General features: G+C 44.1%; 1 protein-coding gene across 2 annotated transcripts in view; it reads right to left on the reverse strand.

Moving 5' to 3' along the window:
• The window catches only part of AFG2A (AAA ATPase AFG2A), a 1612935-nt gene that overhangs the window by 764140 nt on the left and 833110 nt on the right, over positions 1 to 15685 (reverse strand). The window lies entirely within an intron of this gene.

Here is a 15685-nt window from a genome sequence, read left to right on the forward strand (position 1 = left end):
TCTCGCTTTAAGATGCAGGTTTTCAGGGCTCATCTCCCAACAGCGGCAGAGCGGGCAACCCTCTTCCCAGAACGACTTTGGCAGATTGGTGTCCCCGCTTACCAGACCTCGTGGCAGCGAGTCTAGCACCCAGGACCAGGAAAGCATACGAAGGGGCATTCTGGCAGTATTGTTCTTTCTTGGGTGAGGGGTGGGTGGAGTGTTGGCAAGACACAGGGGCACTCATTTCATACTTGGGTTGGCTAAGGGCCAACGGGCGCTCGGCGGCCGCAGCTAGGAAACAGGTGGCAGCAATTTCCTTCTTCGCTCACAGCAGGGACAGGGGTGACCCCACTAACAGTTTCACGGTAAGAAAGGCTCTGAAAGGGTGGCGACGCCTACAGGGGTCGGCCCCTGACACGAGGCAGCCAATTGGGGTGCAGCTTCTCACGTTACTACTAGCGGCCCTCCCCGCAATTTGCAATACCTCAAGTGAGGTCAGGTTATTCACTGCTGCCTTTTCATTAGCCTTTTATGGTGCTTTCCGTATTGGGGAGTTGGTGGCCCCAAACAAACTGGACTTGCTAGGCGGCCTGCAGTTCGAATGCCTTAAAATCAAAGCCGATGCCCTATTAATATCAATCAGGAAGTCCAAGACTGATCAGGAGGCCCGGGGTGATGGGGTGGTTCTACACCGGGCACAGGGGAACCCATGCTGCCCGGTAGCACACGTTGAGAGCTACTTGCAGGTTAGACCATTGAACGTAGGGGGCCCTTTCTTGATCCATGAAGATGGGGTCCCACTGACACGCTTCCAATTTAAAAGGGTATTGGACATGGCAATTCTGAAGGTAGGTCAGAACCCAGAGTGTTTCGGCAGCCACTCCTTTAGGATAGGGGCTGCCACTGAAGCAACGGCCAGGGGCCTATCAACCGGCGAAGTACAGAAGATAGGGAGATGGGTGTCCAATTGTTACAAACGTTATGTGCGCTTACACATTTTGTGACTAAGGGAGGCACACAACGCTGATGCATGGTCTTTCTGCTTTCTTTACAGTTTCTCGAGCCTGTCACGCAGGGGAGAAACTCAAGACATTACATAAGCAACAATCGACAGAGCGGATACCATTACCACAAAGGCAAACTTTTCGGACAGTGTGGATCATAGGGCATTCATATGTGAGGCGTCTGTCTAACCTTTTTTCTACAGGAGATTACAGGGAAAGAGGGCGGCAGGCAGGGTTTGAGATAACATGCCATGGGAAAGGGGGGCTATGCTTTGATCGGTTCCGGGATATCATGCTGGACCTGTTAAGGAAGTGGGGTCCGCCCCCGGATATAATCATCCTGCACTTGGGGGGGAACGATTTAGCAAAACTAGGTAGAAGAGGGTTGGTGGAAACTATAGTCACTGAAATAGGCTGGTTAGCTAAGACTTGTCAGGGCTGCACTATTGGGTGGTCCCAGATGATTCCCCGGTTCCAATGGAGAGGGTGGGATTCTGTAAAAGCATTGAATCATTCTGCAAGGAGAATTAACAATAAACTCGAGCGACTGTTCAGGGCGCCCCACTTACAGACCATCACCCATGGTTGCATCAGGGGTGAGCCGTGCTTCTTAAAAGATGGCGTTCACCTATCCGAGGTAGGCAACGAGGTATTCCTGGAGAATATGTTGGCATGGCTGGAGGGCTTTAGGCGCAGGGAATGACCTTTCTAGTGAGCACGGGGGGGGGCTAGATAGTCGGTCAACTATGCTAGCCTGTGGCGGTAAGGTCATGATTGGTGAGCCGTAAATTTAAGGTCCTTAGAGGGCGGTGCCATTTCCGAATGGTGTTGCCCAAGTGGGAGGGACAAGTGGTCTCTCCTAGAACTCCAGGGGCAGTTGGGTGCCGGGGAGGAGGGAGTCACGCTTTCTCTAGGCTGATGGGCCATCCCGCACGTGCACAGCGGCGGCAAGGGCCCCTTTATGGAGATCAGGTATAGAGCGTATGGGGGGATCCGGGGGGGGGGGGGAAGTACCCTCACGGTGAATGGGCCCTCTGCGCATGCGCACTCCGGCTGGAGGGCGTGTTTACAATTTGATAAGGATCTGACACCAGTTAGTGACCTTGCCGTAGGCCCATTTTAGTAACGCAGAAAATAAAGTTTGTAAAGATTGATAAAGATATGTTTCGATATGGATAGGAAACCTTTGTATTAGAGTTATGTTAAGGTTAGCCACTTGATATCTGTAAACTTATTATTTGTAATCTGTGTAAAGTATATTTTCTGCTATGTGCTTTTAAAATGTAATTTTTAAATGTTTATTAATTTTGTATAATAAATACGGCCGGGGGGTGTCACGCCCCCTGCCTCCAAAGACTTCTCCCCTGTCACGGGTTTTCATTGTGGGGAGGAGGGGGTGTAGGGAGTACCTGGCCATATGGGTTTTTGACTGTCAAGGGTCATTTCAGGGTTTAGGGTGGGGATGGTATTTTGAGTGGCAAGGGTATTTTTAGGGTTTAGGATGGGTATGGTTTTTGGGTGGCAAGGGTAATTTTAGGGTTTAGAGTGGGGATGGGTTTCGGGTAGCAATGGATTATTTTAGAGTTTAGGGTGGTTATGAGTTTTTGGGAGGCAAGGGTAATTTTAGGGTGGGTAAGGGTTGTGGGTTTTAAGGAGATATATATATATATATTCACTGAAAAAAACATAGGTTTCAGGTATGTTATAGTTAGAAATTAACATTTCAAAAACCTTAAAAAAATCACAGAAAAAACCATAGGTTTTAGGGATGTTATAGTTAGCTGGACATTTCACTCGTACAAAACCATTGAAATTCCTCCGTTATAGTTAGTTCAGCTAACTATAACTCGCGTGCCCGCAATCCACTGCTGATGATGTCACATATTACATCATTCATGACATGGTCAGTGACATCACTGATGACATCTCAAATGACTTAGTTATAGTTAGCTGAACTAACTGTAACGGAGGAATTTCAATGGTTTTTTACGAGTGAAATGTCCAGCTAACTATAACATCCCTAAAACCTATGTTTTCTTCTGTAAATTTCTAAGGTTTTTTAAATGCTAATTCCTAACTATAACATACCTGAAACCTATGGTTTTTTCAGTGAATTTTAAAGGTTTTTTAAATAATAATTTTTAAATATATTAATTGTTATATTTAGTTTTTGATACTGTTTTTCTAAATTTTTTAAACTATTTATTTTTACATATTTTTAATATAAATTAAAAAAAATGTTTTAAAAAATATTGAAACTAATATTGTTTTTTTATTTTATATCTTTTAAAATATATTTATAATATATTTTTAATTGTTTTTTCTTTCTTCAATTTTTTTTGGGAGTTGCGCACCCAAAGCATACCTTTCTCGATCACTGCGCGGAACCTAGCCGCCATTTTACGATTGTTGTGTAGGATCCGCGTAGGGTGTGCGATGGGTGCGTATTTTTCTGCGCGATTGCTATGCGACTAGTACGCGACTCCAGGCGTATTACGTTACGAGACGCTTGCGCGCTTCTGCGTGACGTCATATACGTATTCGACGCAGTGGGTGCGCGACTCCTAATATGCCCGTAAAAAAAAAATAGCACCTATCACTAATTTATATTCTACCCGGGGACCCCATCCCCCGGGGCCTATATACAACGTTGGGGACCGTGGGGGAGGCCCCAATGCCTCCACGGTCCCAGCCGGCTCACCGCGTCCTTCGGGAGCCGGCATTGCTTTTCCACACGAGGAGCTGCTAACATGCAGCTCTCCGTGTGGAAAAGCAATATGGTTTGCATTTTGAAAGAGAGAGCAGATTTCCCTGCTCTCTCTTTCAAAATCCAAACCAAGTTTGCTATGACAGGGCGTGAGCCTCGGCTCCTGCCCTGACATAGCAAACAACAGTGTCCCGGGGGTCATCAACGGCTCCAGGAGGGGGGCCACGCGGCCCCCCTCCCACATTATAAAAAGCCCCGGGGAGTGGGGGACCGCCCATTTTTTTGAAAGCCCCGGGGGGTAGCGGTCCCCGGGGCTGGTGGGGCCTTTGAGCACCCCCCACCCATTTATTTTGTAGCCCCGGGGGGTGGCGGTCCCCCGGGCGGAGGGGGCCCTTCTGGGCCCTCCATCAAATTTAATATTTTTGCCCCCTGGATTTGGCCCCCCGGGGGCTAATTATTAAAGAAGCACCAGGATCCGCGCACCCTGCGCACATTTTGCGTTTTTTTCAACAATTTTTATTTTTTTATGGGACCCCCTAGTAGGTCTAGAGGGTCAGGGTATTTCTACCCTGCCCCCTTTATACGTTTTGCACACTTGATCCACGTTTTGCACACTTGATCCACTGATTTCTTGAGCCTCGCTTCTACCGAGGCACAAAATGGCTGCCAACACTTCCTGGTTTGGAGTGTTGACAGCCAGTTGACAGCCAATTTGCATGCAGCTCGTGATCGGGAGGGTGCACGCGGGGTGCGCATAGGGTGCGCGGGTCCTCCAAGGCCATAGATATATATGTGATTTTACTTTTGATTTTCTCAGCAACTACTGAACGGATTTACACCATTTAACCAAAAGGCACGAGTGTGAACCAAGGGCTACCTCTTTGCCAAATTTGGTGTAATTCCGTTCAGCAGTTCGGGCTGTAGCTGCGATTAAAGGTTCCTATTGAAAATTACATGGGGAAAACACGTTTTGAGACCCCCCTTTTTTCTCGGCCCCCGCTTGACGAATCACCCGAGACTTTCAGGATAGGAGCGGACCGGAGCGCCCCACCAGTTTTGAAAATTTCGCGAAGATTCGTCAACCGGCGTCAAAGTTTTTCCAAATAGAATGTTGCGTATTTCCTATGGATAATAGGTCCTAACTATAACTACCTACTGGCAACCGCCAGTAGGTAATTTGTGTATTTTATATATATGTATGTATATATTCACTGAAAAAAACAACGGTTACGGGGACGTTATAGTTAGGCTCAAATTTCACTCGAACAAAACCAGTGAAATTCAGCCGTTATAATAATCTGAGCCAACTATAACTAACGACCCCGCAATGCACTGCTCATGACCATAATCACATATGACATCAGTCATGACATGGTCAATGACATCACTGATGACATCATCCACAGAACCACACACACACTCACACTCCCATATAAACTCTCATACGCCGACTCACACACCCATACAACCACTCACATAACCCCCTCCTTTATTCCAATGCCCCTGGGACCTGGCCCACCTGGGGGCTGATTAAAACAAAGTGCGGGAGCCCGCGCTTTGTTTAAAAAAAAAATCGGTGATGTCATCAGTGATGTCATTTGAGATGTCGTCAATGATGTGATATGTGAGGTAATAAGCAGTGCATTGTGGGGGCGCGAGTTATAGTACACACAAAATAGGGTTTGTACCTACCTGTAAAAACTTTACCAAGCATATGCTTTTACCACAGAAATGTAAGTATTATAAAGGGAAGTATAAACCATTTATACATACACAAAAGGGGTTTGTACTTACCTGTAAAATACTTACATTTTCACGGTAAAGGCATGCGTGGTAAACATTTTTGTGGTAAAGACGCATGCCTTGTAATGACAGCATGGTAAAGGCATGCGTGATTCCGTCATATATCCATACATGATGTACTTTTTAGATACCATGCATCCTACCCTATGGGCATTTAGGGGTGACTTATAACCATTAAAAGGTAAGTTTAGGACTGCCAAAACGATTATTTTGCCAGGTTGAAAGCCATGTTTTACAGTGCTACTTTAGAGGATGGCACGTCAATGAGTGCTGCAGCCCACTTGGAGCATTTAATTTACAGGGCCTCTGAACATGTAGTGCTGTATACTAGAGACTTAAAAGTAAATTAAATATTCCAATTAGTTATTTCTATGTTATGTTTGGAAGAGAGAGCTCAAGCACTGGTTACCAGTAGTAGAGTGTGCAGAGTCCTATGGCCAACACTAATGGGTTCAGCTACAGAAGGCAAAATTCTGGGGGAATACAATGCCAAAGATTGTCATTTTAAACAACTAGCAATCAAAAGAAGTCGCTGCCACTGTATAGTGTCTTTGCTAATTTTAAATCCGTATTTGACACAATTTTATTTTGGCATTCTTTACTACGCCTGTTCTATTACTAAAATTCCTACAACTTCAGTATTTCAGTATTTTTGTTTTAGTGTGCTCTCGTGGGCAAAGAAATGCCCTTAAGAAGACTATATCCCAATGTGGCGTAAAGCAGAGGTGCATATGGGCACCCCTACTTTCCTGCACTTAATGTTACACACATGTATTACTCCTTTAGGGCCTTAAATAACAACCCCATGGGTTAGGCAGATACCGAGTACTTGTACTACAGTGGCATTACAACGTATCCTGAGAAAACTTGCAACATATAACCTGGTTCTTAGTGGGCCAGACAATAGTATTTCCTGCACCCTATAAATACTGATATTACAGGTTGTGGTATTTACCAGGTGAGGTAAAAATCTCCTTTTCCACATTTTCTTCTGGAAAATAATTACAAGTGGAATGTGTGTTTACTTTACAGAATTCTACACGTATCAGAGTTTCCCAGATTTATTCATTTTTAAAAGATACATTTTGGCAGGTTTAACATGCTAAAATCTCTCAGAAGAAAATCGTGCGTGTACGGCGTTTATTGCAAATTTCGGAATTCTGATCACAGCCCGAATAGGAGTTTGCACAAAGTTTAGAATGTATCTACCCACTCGAAAGCTGTCATGTGTTGTGCAATTAATGAAATGATGGTTGACGGTAATAAAACCAAATGCATGATCTATTTCTAAGATAAAAATTTTGATAATAGCTTAAAGATGGTAAAAAAAACAGTACCAGTTAAGCAGTATAATTACCATTTCTTTCTGTTCAATAAACAAGCTGTCACTGTTCTTACTCAATATAGTTGAAAACAGTTAACTGATCTCTTGAAGAGAATGTTACAAACTTTGAACAAATAATATATGGGCCGCAATTTTTTTCTCTCTTAAATTGCATACATAGCACAAAGGAGATATAAGAGGGGCACTCTTGGTGGGCCAAATGGGGCTTAGAGCTGAATAAGTTAGCAGAGGCATTCTGGAACTAAAACATCTATCACCGAAAAGCTGTCCCAGTCTTAGCAGGGACTCAAACTGTCCTTCCCATCAGAAACACAACTACTTTAAAGTGAATATTGACATTTTACTGACTGAGGTTTGGAAAACGAAAGAGGTTACGCTACGTTGTCGTTGTTTCTCTAAAGATGGTTTAAAGCTTATACCACTTTATCATATACGTGGCCACGGACTGAGAGGGTTGAGCTATATTCTATTTTTTGTAGGTAAATCCACCCGCTGGCACAGGCGCAAGGAGTTGAGATAGCTCTATAAAAGTAAGAACATTTGACAGTCTCCAATTTGCATATGTGGAAACAGGAGACTGCCACATACTTATATTTTTATAGCGCCATCACATTTTATGATAAGTAAATTGTTTTACTGCTCTTCATTATCTAATTCCCAATCTCGGCAATGTCAGGCAGAATAGCAGAAATTGCTGTAACATTATTAACTGTCTTTAGTGGGTACTTGAAATTGAAAGCACTGAGCATTTGAATTTACCAGTGCCAAAGATCAAAGGTTGGGTTTCATACTGTATATTGAATTAGAAAAAGAAAAACCATGTTTGCACCGTAATGTTTTTGTTTAAGTACCCAATTGCTTTCGCGAATGGTTAGTCCTTGAGTCCGTACACAACGGGGCGGAAGCCCGCTTTTAGTACGCTCTGTCGGGGTCTGATATTCAAAAATGCTAGCTGTTTCTGTGTGCTCCTTCATATGCGCTGCTTCCTTTGCAGGTTTCGCTCCTCAATTGCTAGAGTGCTATGTTTGGTTTCTGCTGCTTTCCGTCTGTACCTTTGGTTGTTTTGGTTATGGTTACGTAAAAGTGTATTTGGGGGTAAATGAAAACCGATAATTGTTTACATGCTGATTTACAGGGATTGATTGGTTCAGAAATTGCCTGCTTTTACTGAGGCTCTGTATGTCCATAACTGTAATGTAATTGATTTGCTGACCTGAATAAACAAATAAAAAAAAAAAAAAGTACCCAATTGCTTGATTGATATATATTTACTGTATCCTTAGTGTGGTCTACTTTACTGCTCTGTTGTCCTATATTTTTTTACATGACTGTTTGTGAATCCCACTTGACTTTCGTCATGTACTTTTTGTAAACTTATACTCAAAACATGTAAAGCGCTCTGATACCCTTGGGACTAGCCATTGCTATATAAAACTCAATAAATAAATAAGCATTGACAGTGTGATAAAAATGTGTATATTTATGAAATAAATTACATGTAGAAAATGCAGTGGAAGCTATAGCTACAGGTGCAACATAAATTGCAATCGTTGCTATTGAGAAGGCTGACATGTTCTCTATAATCCATCCATCCTAGATGAGCAGCAAATCCAGCATTTTGGACACGCAGCCTCCACTATTAAATGGCAGACTGGCGCCGACGTGCAAAAGGCACGCCAATGGTAAGCCCGTCTGCGCCCATCCGCACCCTAACGAGGCCAGGGGCCAGGACCCCTGCCGCTTCCAAGGTCCTTAGGAAAGTCTTTTTCTCTAACCAGCTAAAAGCTCTCTGCCCAGCCTGCTTGGAAGCATGCTGATCGTCGATTCACCCTTCAGCTGACAGTGACCATTGCAAGCACTGTCATTTTGCTTCCAACCTTAAGAATTCCTCCTGCAATCTTAGGCGATGCACCCAGCATCAACACTCTGGCTGTGGAGCGCAAGAGAGCCTTGTATCGCGACTGTTCCACCAACAGCAGCTTCCGTTTTTCATTTTAAACTGCTGCTCCTTGCCCAGGCATCAACAATGTATCTACGACTTCCTTGTAGATAATGCCCCTGATACCATGTTGATCAAGGAAAATTGGCTACCTGAGGCAACCCTACCAGACATCATCGCCACATTGCCACACAGTTACATTTATTACCAGAAGAGATCGTAAGGATAAGTTAGGAGGTGGCATTGCCATTATTTACTGTGACACCTTCCAATGTGAAATAGAGTAACTTCCCTCCCCAGCTTGTGAAGCTCTCTTCTTCCCACTTCATCTTAGGCCTAAATTTACAGTCTCCGGTGCCATAATCTATCAGGTTCCCGGCTACCTCGGGAATTGGTACTCAAGCATTCCCAATTTAAAACTCAGTACATATTAAAAAGCGCTAATTTTACGCTTTTAAGAGACCTAAATATGTATTTTGTAGACGCCACCTGCACATTAAGTCAAACTTTCAGAGAAGATCTGGACACTCAATCTTAATTTAATTAATTCCACCCCTACACAAAAGGTGGGCCATATGCTGGACCCCATTTTCTCTAATGTTGCTTGTCTAACGATGACCTGCCTATGCCACTATTGTGAACAGACCATTTTACAGTTCCTTTTTTCATTCCCCACTACACTTCTGTCTGCCCCGCCACTACAGGTCCTAAAGTGATGGTCAGAAATTGAGCTAAACTCAACATTCCTGCCTTCTATACTCATTTATCTAGTACTTCCCCCCAACTGGTCCACTAGGTTGTTAGTCATCAGCCCACGGTCGATAGCTGGCTTAGAAACTCCCATGACATAATTCTACCAGCCGAATTAAAATCTGTGTTCAGGCAGCATCCCTCTGCCCCTTGGTTTAATTCGTCTCTGCTGGAAGAAAAAAAACTCTGCAAGCAACTTGAAAGGGAGTGGCAAAAGCTGTATGATCATAACTCTAAATTCAAATATAATGCAGCCTTGAGCCATTACCATAGGAATTGCAGAAATGCTCGTGTCTCCAAAACTGCCAGAAGACACTTTATAAAGTGGTTCAAGACCTGCCCGAGCCTAGTCAAATAGTGTCATCCTCCCCACTGTCACAAGCCCAATGTGAAGAGTTGGCAGTCGAATTTGTCAAGAAACGCTCTGGCTTCAGCAACCACTGCTGAGTCCCAGTCCGGAATCAACACCTTACCTCCTACTCCTACTACTCCTTTTAAAGAAAACAGTCAACCGGTCATGAGCCAACCGCAGGCTCAATTTTACTCTCTGCCCCCCTTAGATTTTATGCGATTTATGGACCTGCTGCAGTCCATTAAATCAGGTTCTCCACTCGATCCTCTTCCCCAAGCCAAACTGAGCATCCTCACCTTATGTCTTCCCTGGTTGAACTGCTGAACTCTGGAGCTCCCCCTGTTGAAAAAAACTATTTGGACCCAACCAACAGGTCCAATTTCAGGCCCATCTCTCTGCTTCTCATTCTCTCCAAAATACTGGAGAAGCATGTAAACACCAACTCACCCTATTTGTGGAAGCCCAGAATGTCTTTCACCCTTCCCTGTCCGGATTCCGAGCTGAGCATAGCACTGAATCCCCTTTATTAGGAGTGTCAGAGCATCTCATGGGGCTCTTGGACATGGGCGGTAGAGCCGCGCTTATCTTACTGGACCTTAGCGCGGCTTTTGACACAGTCTCTCATGCCATTTTTATTGAAAGACTGATACATCTGGATTTCCAAGGCAACGTGTTGGGCTGGTTATCCTCCTCCCTGACGGACCGCACGTTTTGTCTTTTTTCAACAAACGTTGCATCTAGCACACACCCGCTCTCATCTGGAATCCCACCGGGGTGTGCTCTCAGCCTCATGCTTTTCAACATTTACGTCCGCCCTCTGGCGGACCTAGTGGAAAACTGTGGCCTCAGCCTCTTTTCATACGCAAACGACACCCAGATTATTTTCTCATTTACGTCTGAGAAGGATGCCTCCTCGGAAGTCCTTAACTCCTGCCTCGGTCTCTTCTCCACTTGGATGCACTCTAACTTTTTAAGGTAGAATGGTGACAAGACCAAGGTGATGGTATTGGGTAGGAATCCCCAACTATGGAGGTCCCAACATTGGCCTTCCTCGCTTGGGACTCTCCTGCACCCACTCAAAAGGTGAAGACCCTTGGTTTATGGTTAGATTCAAATCTATTCTTAAAGCCCCAAGTAACTAAGGTAGCCTCCTCATGCACTGCCACTATGAAGTGGTTTTAAAAGATCCTATGGGTACTTCCCTTTTCAGCCCAGAGAACCGTCATCTAGGCCATGATTATGTCTAGGCTAGATTATGTTAATATTTTATATATGGGAGCAGAGCAGATAAGACCGTGACCAGACGCCTTCAGGTGGTTCAGAATTCTGCCGCCAGGCTCTTGTTCCAGCTCCCCAAATACTCCTCTGTGTCTGGCCTTCTTAAGATCTCCATTGGCTTACAGTGGACAAGCGCATTGATTTTAAGGCACTGTGCTAAATATATAAAATCCACTCGCGCTTAGGACCTCAGTATCTGCAAAATCTTGTTGCTCTTCCCGCACCCTTCGTTCAATTAATCATTCTATTTTCACAGTTCCCAGAGCTAAACGCGCCCGGATGGGCAGACACTCTTTCTCTTCACTCGGCCACAGATTGTGGAACGCCCTCACGGAGTCTCTGTGTTGCTGTACCTCCTTACTCGCCTTCCGCAGGGAGCTGAAAACCTGGTTATTCTAATCTACCCCGCATGCTCACAACCCTGGTATGATGGTAGGCTAAATGGATACAGAAAATCACTAAGACTAATTGAACGACAATGGAGATCGGCACCATCCCATAACAACCTCAAATTACTAAGAAGCACAAGAAACTCCTACTATAGAAAGACTAGACGATCAAAAGCAGACTTCTTCAGTAAGCAATAGACCAAGCCAAGAATCGTACCAAAAAACTATTCGAGCTAATCAAATCTCAATCTAAGGGTGTCTCCCACTCACCCCAAGTTAAGCCAGACTCACTACCCAATTGTGAGGAATTTGCCTCCTTTTTTATGGCAAAGACAGAAAATGTAAAGACTGACTTGCATAATGATCTGTTATCTCTCACAGAAACCCTTATGGTCTCCTCACTGACCCTGCTGGGAACCCCTCTTAGTTGTTCAGCAAACTTAGACCTAAAAAACAACACATACTGGGCCTCCTTCAACAAATGCAACGAAGAAACTATCCTAAAAATGCTCACGGCCCTAAATCTCTCCAACCACTTCACAGACCCGCTCCCAGCAAACTACCTAAAAGACTTCATTCCGTTGTTAGTGCCTCTATGGACTAGGATTATAAACTCCTCTCTCCTTCAAGGAACCATCCCACACATCCTTAAAGTAGGCCAGGTATCCCCCATCATAAAGAAGCCATTGGCGGACCCGGCAGACCTGAATAACTATCGCCCAATATCCAACATCCCCACTTTGGCCAAACTGTTATAAAAATATGTTCACATGCAGTTTAGCAACCATATAGACCACTTTAACCTGCTTGTTCAATTCCAATCAGGCCTCCGTTCTGGGCACAGTACAGAATCAGCCATGACTCACATAATAGACAACGCATTAAAAATCTTGGACCAAAACAAAGCATATTTACTAATCCTGCTTGACCTATCTTCGGCCTTCCATTCAGTCAAACACGACAACTTACTAGATCTTCTGAAACACAGAATGGGATTATCTGGATCAATCCTAAACTGGTTCACATCCTTCCTTCAAAACAGAACACAAAGATTCAAGAGCAATCAATTCTTATCCAAGCCCACCCCAGTCACCTTAGGAGTTCCACAGGGATCAGCCCTCTCCCCCTACACTGTTCAACATGTTTATGGAACCACTCACCGAACTTCTCAGCTCCTCGAATGTCCACTATCACATGTACGCAGATGACACACAATGATCCATTCACTTGAGGATATCAAATCTCTTAATAAAACGCTCCAAAAAACGCAGACCTGGTTGGCCAAAAAACACTTAAAACTAAACAGCCTCAAAACCAAATTCCTCCTAATTGCTCCCCCAAACCAATCAACCATCATCCTCGATTGGATGAAGCACCTAACAGGACTCAGCGTTCAACCTCTCATCACCAACTCAGCAAAATCGCTGGGAATAACCCTGGACAATAAGCTAAACATGCAGAAACACATCAGTACCTCTACGAAAGGAGCACATTTTCATATGAACACTTAGAGAAGACTGAAACCTTTTCTGCCCGCAAATGACTTTAAACAGGCAGTTCATGCTCTAGTAATTCCTAGACTGGAGTATGGTAGTGTTGCTCTCTGCGGCCTTCCCAAATCGACGACGGCCCCTCCAAGAGCCTCTATCAACGCAGCAGCTAGACTCATCACAGGTTCTAAAAGAAACGGTCACATCTCTCCCGACCTGCGTGCCCTCAACTGGCTTCCTTTTGAGGCTAGAATTCACTAGAAAATCGCCGTTATGATGCACAAGGCATTACATCACAAAACACCGATTTACCTGGCTGAGAAATTGATGTCGTCATGTGGTAACAGAACCACCAGGAGCTCCTACAATCTGCTACTAAACCACATTGATTTAACAAGAAGAAAACATACAACCAATCCTTCTCAGGAATGGCTCCCAGGATTTGGAATGCCTTACCCCCAGAAACGAGGCAGAACCCTTCCACGTTATCTTTCAAAAAGGAAGAGAAATCGATTCTCTTGGCCAAATTCTCTTGAACTACCCATACATTTGTGTATATATTTGCTATATTTGCTAAGCCATAATATTCTACTAAGTTCTTACTAATATAACCTATGTTATTTCTATATGTCTTGATGTCACCTATACTTGCCCTGTAAAGCGCTCTGATACCAGCAAGGGTCTTGTTCGCACTATACAAAACCGTTAAAATAAATGCCGATGAGCCTAAAACCTGGTTAATTCCAGCATCACTCCTTAAGCTGTTTAGCCTGCCACCTAAGCGCTGGGATACTCTACTGGAAACTACGCACTTTACAAGAATGCAATAATAATAATAATTCAGATACAGTGAAGACTGAAGAGTGAAGTTTATCTTGGAAAATACTTATTGGCTTTTTGTCCTCGTAATGCTCTATACTAGTATAGAGTGTTGTGACATCTAATGTCATAAGACAATATTCCTCTTTCCAAGGTAAGTCATTAAACCAGTTTAACAGCTCCACTGAGTCTCAAATATAAAAGGGTTGACTCTCAACACAAGGGAATAAATATCTATTGATTCAGGCAGTCATTTATTCTATTAGACAGTCAATACTGGCTACTATTGATCTCCTCAGGAGTTTCTGTAGTGATTTACGCACTTCATGCAACATATAAAATGTTGGTGTCAATGGGTACCTGTCTGATCCTGTCAGGGCAGACAAGGGCTACTGGGCCCAAACAATGGTGGTTGAAGGTGTTTGGTGTACTGGATCCATCTTCCTATGGCTCTGCAACCTGGACTAAGAACAACCGGTTCTGCATTTGTCTCTCAGGATAGCAAGGTCTACCAGTCACACACTTCTTACGGAGGTAGTGTGGGGGGCAGCAACAAAGAACTCAAAAATGAACCAACAACCACAATAAAGTATTGCAGAGGCCCACTGCTAGCCTTTTGAGTAAAAGAAAGTACTTTAATCATACAAAGTTACTCAATATTATAAAATCCTCTTTGAGTCTAGGTGCAACACTCTTCTGTATCAGTCCCTGGCTGACAGGGTTTCACACGGTTTGTGATCCCTGGCATCTAACCGGGAACACAGCGCTGTTTAGGCATTTATGCAGTCATATAATTGTGCACAAGGAGTATATACACCAACAGTTTAGTTTGTTTTTTCTTCAGTGCAATATTAATAAGTTTAACGTTTTAGTTTGTTCAGCAGAGTTTTACCCACATCTCAGTCTCTCATTCGCACATGCTCTGCAGCCTCGCGGTTACGTGTTTTCAGTAGTTGGAGCCATGGCAGGTATGGGGCACATACGTGCAGCCGTCTCACTCCAGTGGAGATTATGGAGCCGTTGGGACAGCAGCATTGCTGGGGACATGGAAATGTCAGCAATCTCAGTGCTGTGGCTTCCTCCTACAGCTTCCCACCTTCTGCAGTTGGGACCACACTAGGCTGAGGACTAAGGGAGACATTGTTACAGCAAAAATGACCTCCAGGCCAAACTTGTCTTCTCAGATGGTCTTGGCAGTTGTGGCCTGCAGGACGATTAGACTTGTATACCTCAGAAGTACAGTAAAACTTGGGCTCTGACAATGGAAATGTCAGCACCAGTCTTTCAGCCGTGTACGACTGTTGATGTTTATCAGGGTTTGCTTTTTGTAGTGTTTGATGTGGTTCATGATAAGAACTGTTTATGGAGCTGACAGGACCCCTTCCATACAAGGGTCACTCTTAGCTGACCAGATTTTCAGAACCAATAATAGGAACGGGCACAGAAATAGGACAAAATGTCCTATTAGGACACAGGACTTTTTTTTATAAACAGTGTGCGTGTGTGTGTGTCTGTATACAATTAAACATTTCCTCCACTTTATGTGAATAATTCTAGGGACAGGCTGCTGGTGAGCTCAGCCTTGGCTTGTTGTCTCTGCAGTCTTGAGTTATCCATCATTAAATCCTGCTGTGCAGCTTGAATGAGGTATGGCAGCACAACAGGTAGCTCTAAAAAGTTAAGTTAGGTCCTTGGTGTGATGAAAGGGCAGACTGAAATGCGAGCCTGCACAACATTGATTAATGTGCAGGTTCACCCTATGCTCTCCTAAACACCGGGGCAAGTTTATGTTGTAGAAGAAAGTGGCAAGATGGCAGGACAGTCCTT

The sequence above is a fragment of the Triturus cristatus genome, chromosome 2_2, assembly GCF_964204655.1.
Source record: "Triturus cristatus chromosome 2_2, aTriCri1.1, whole genome shotgun sequence".
Classification (NCBI taxonomy): domain Eukaryota; kingdom Metazoa; phylum Chordata; class Amphibia; order Caudata; family Salamandridae; genus Triturus; species Triturus cristatus.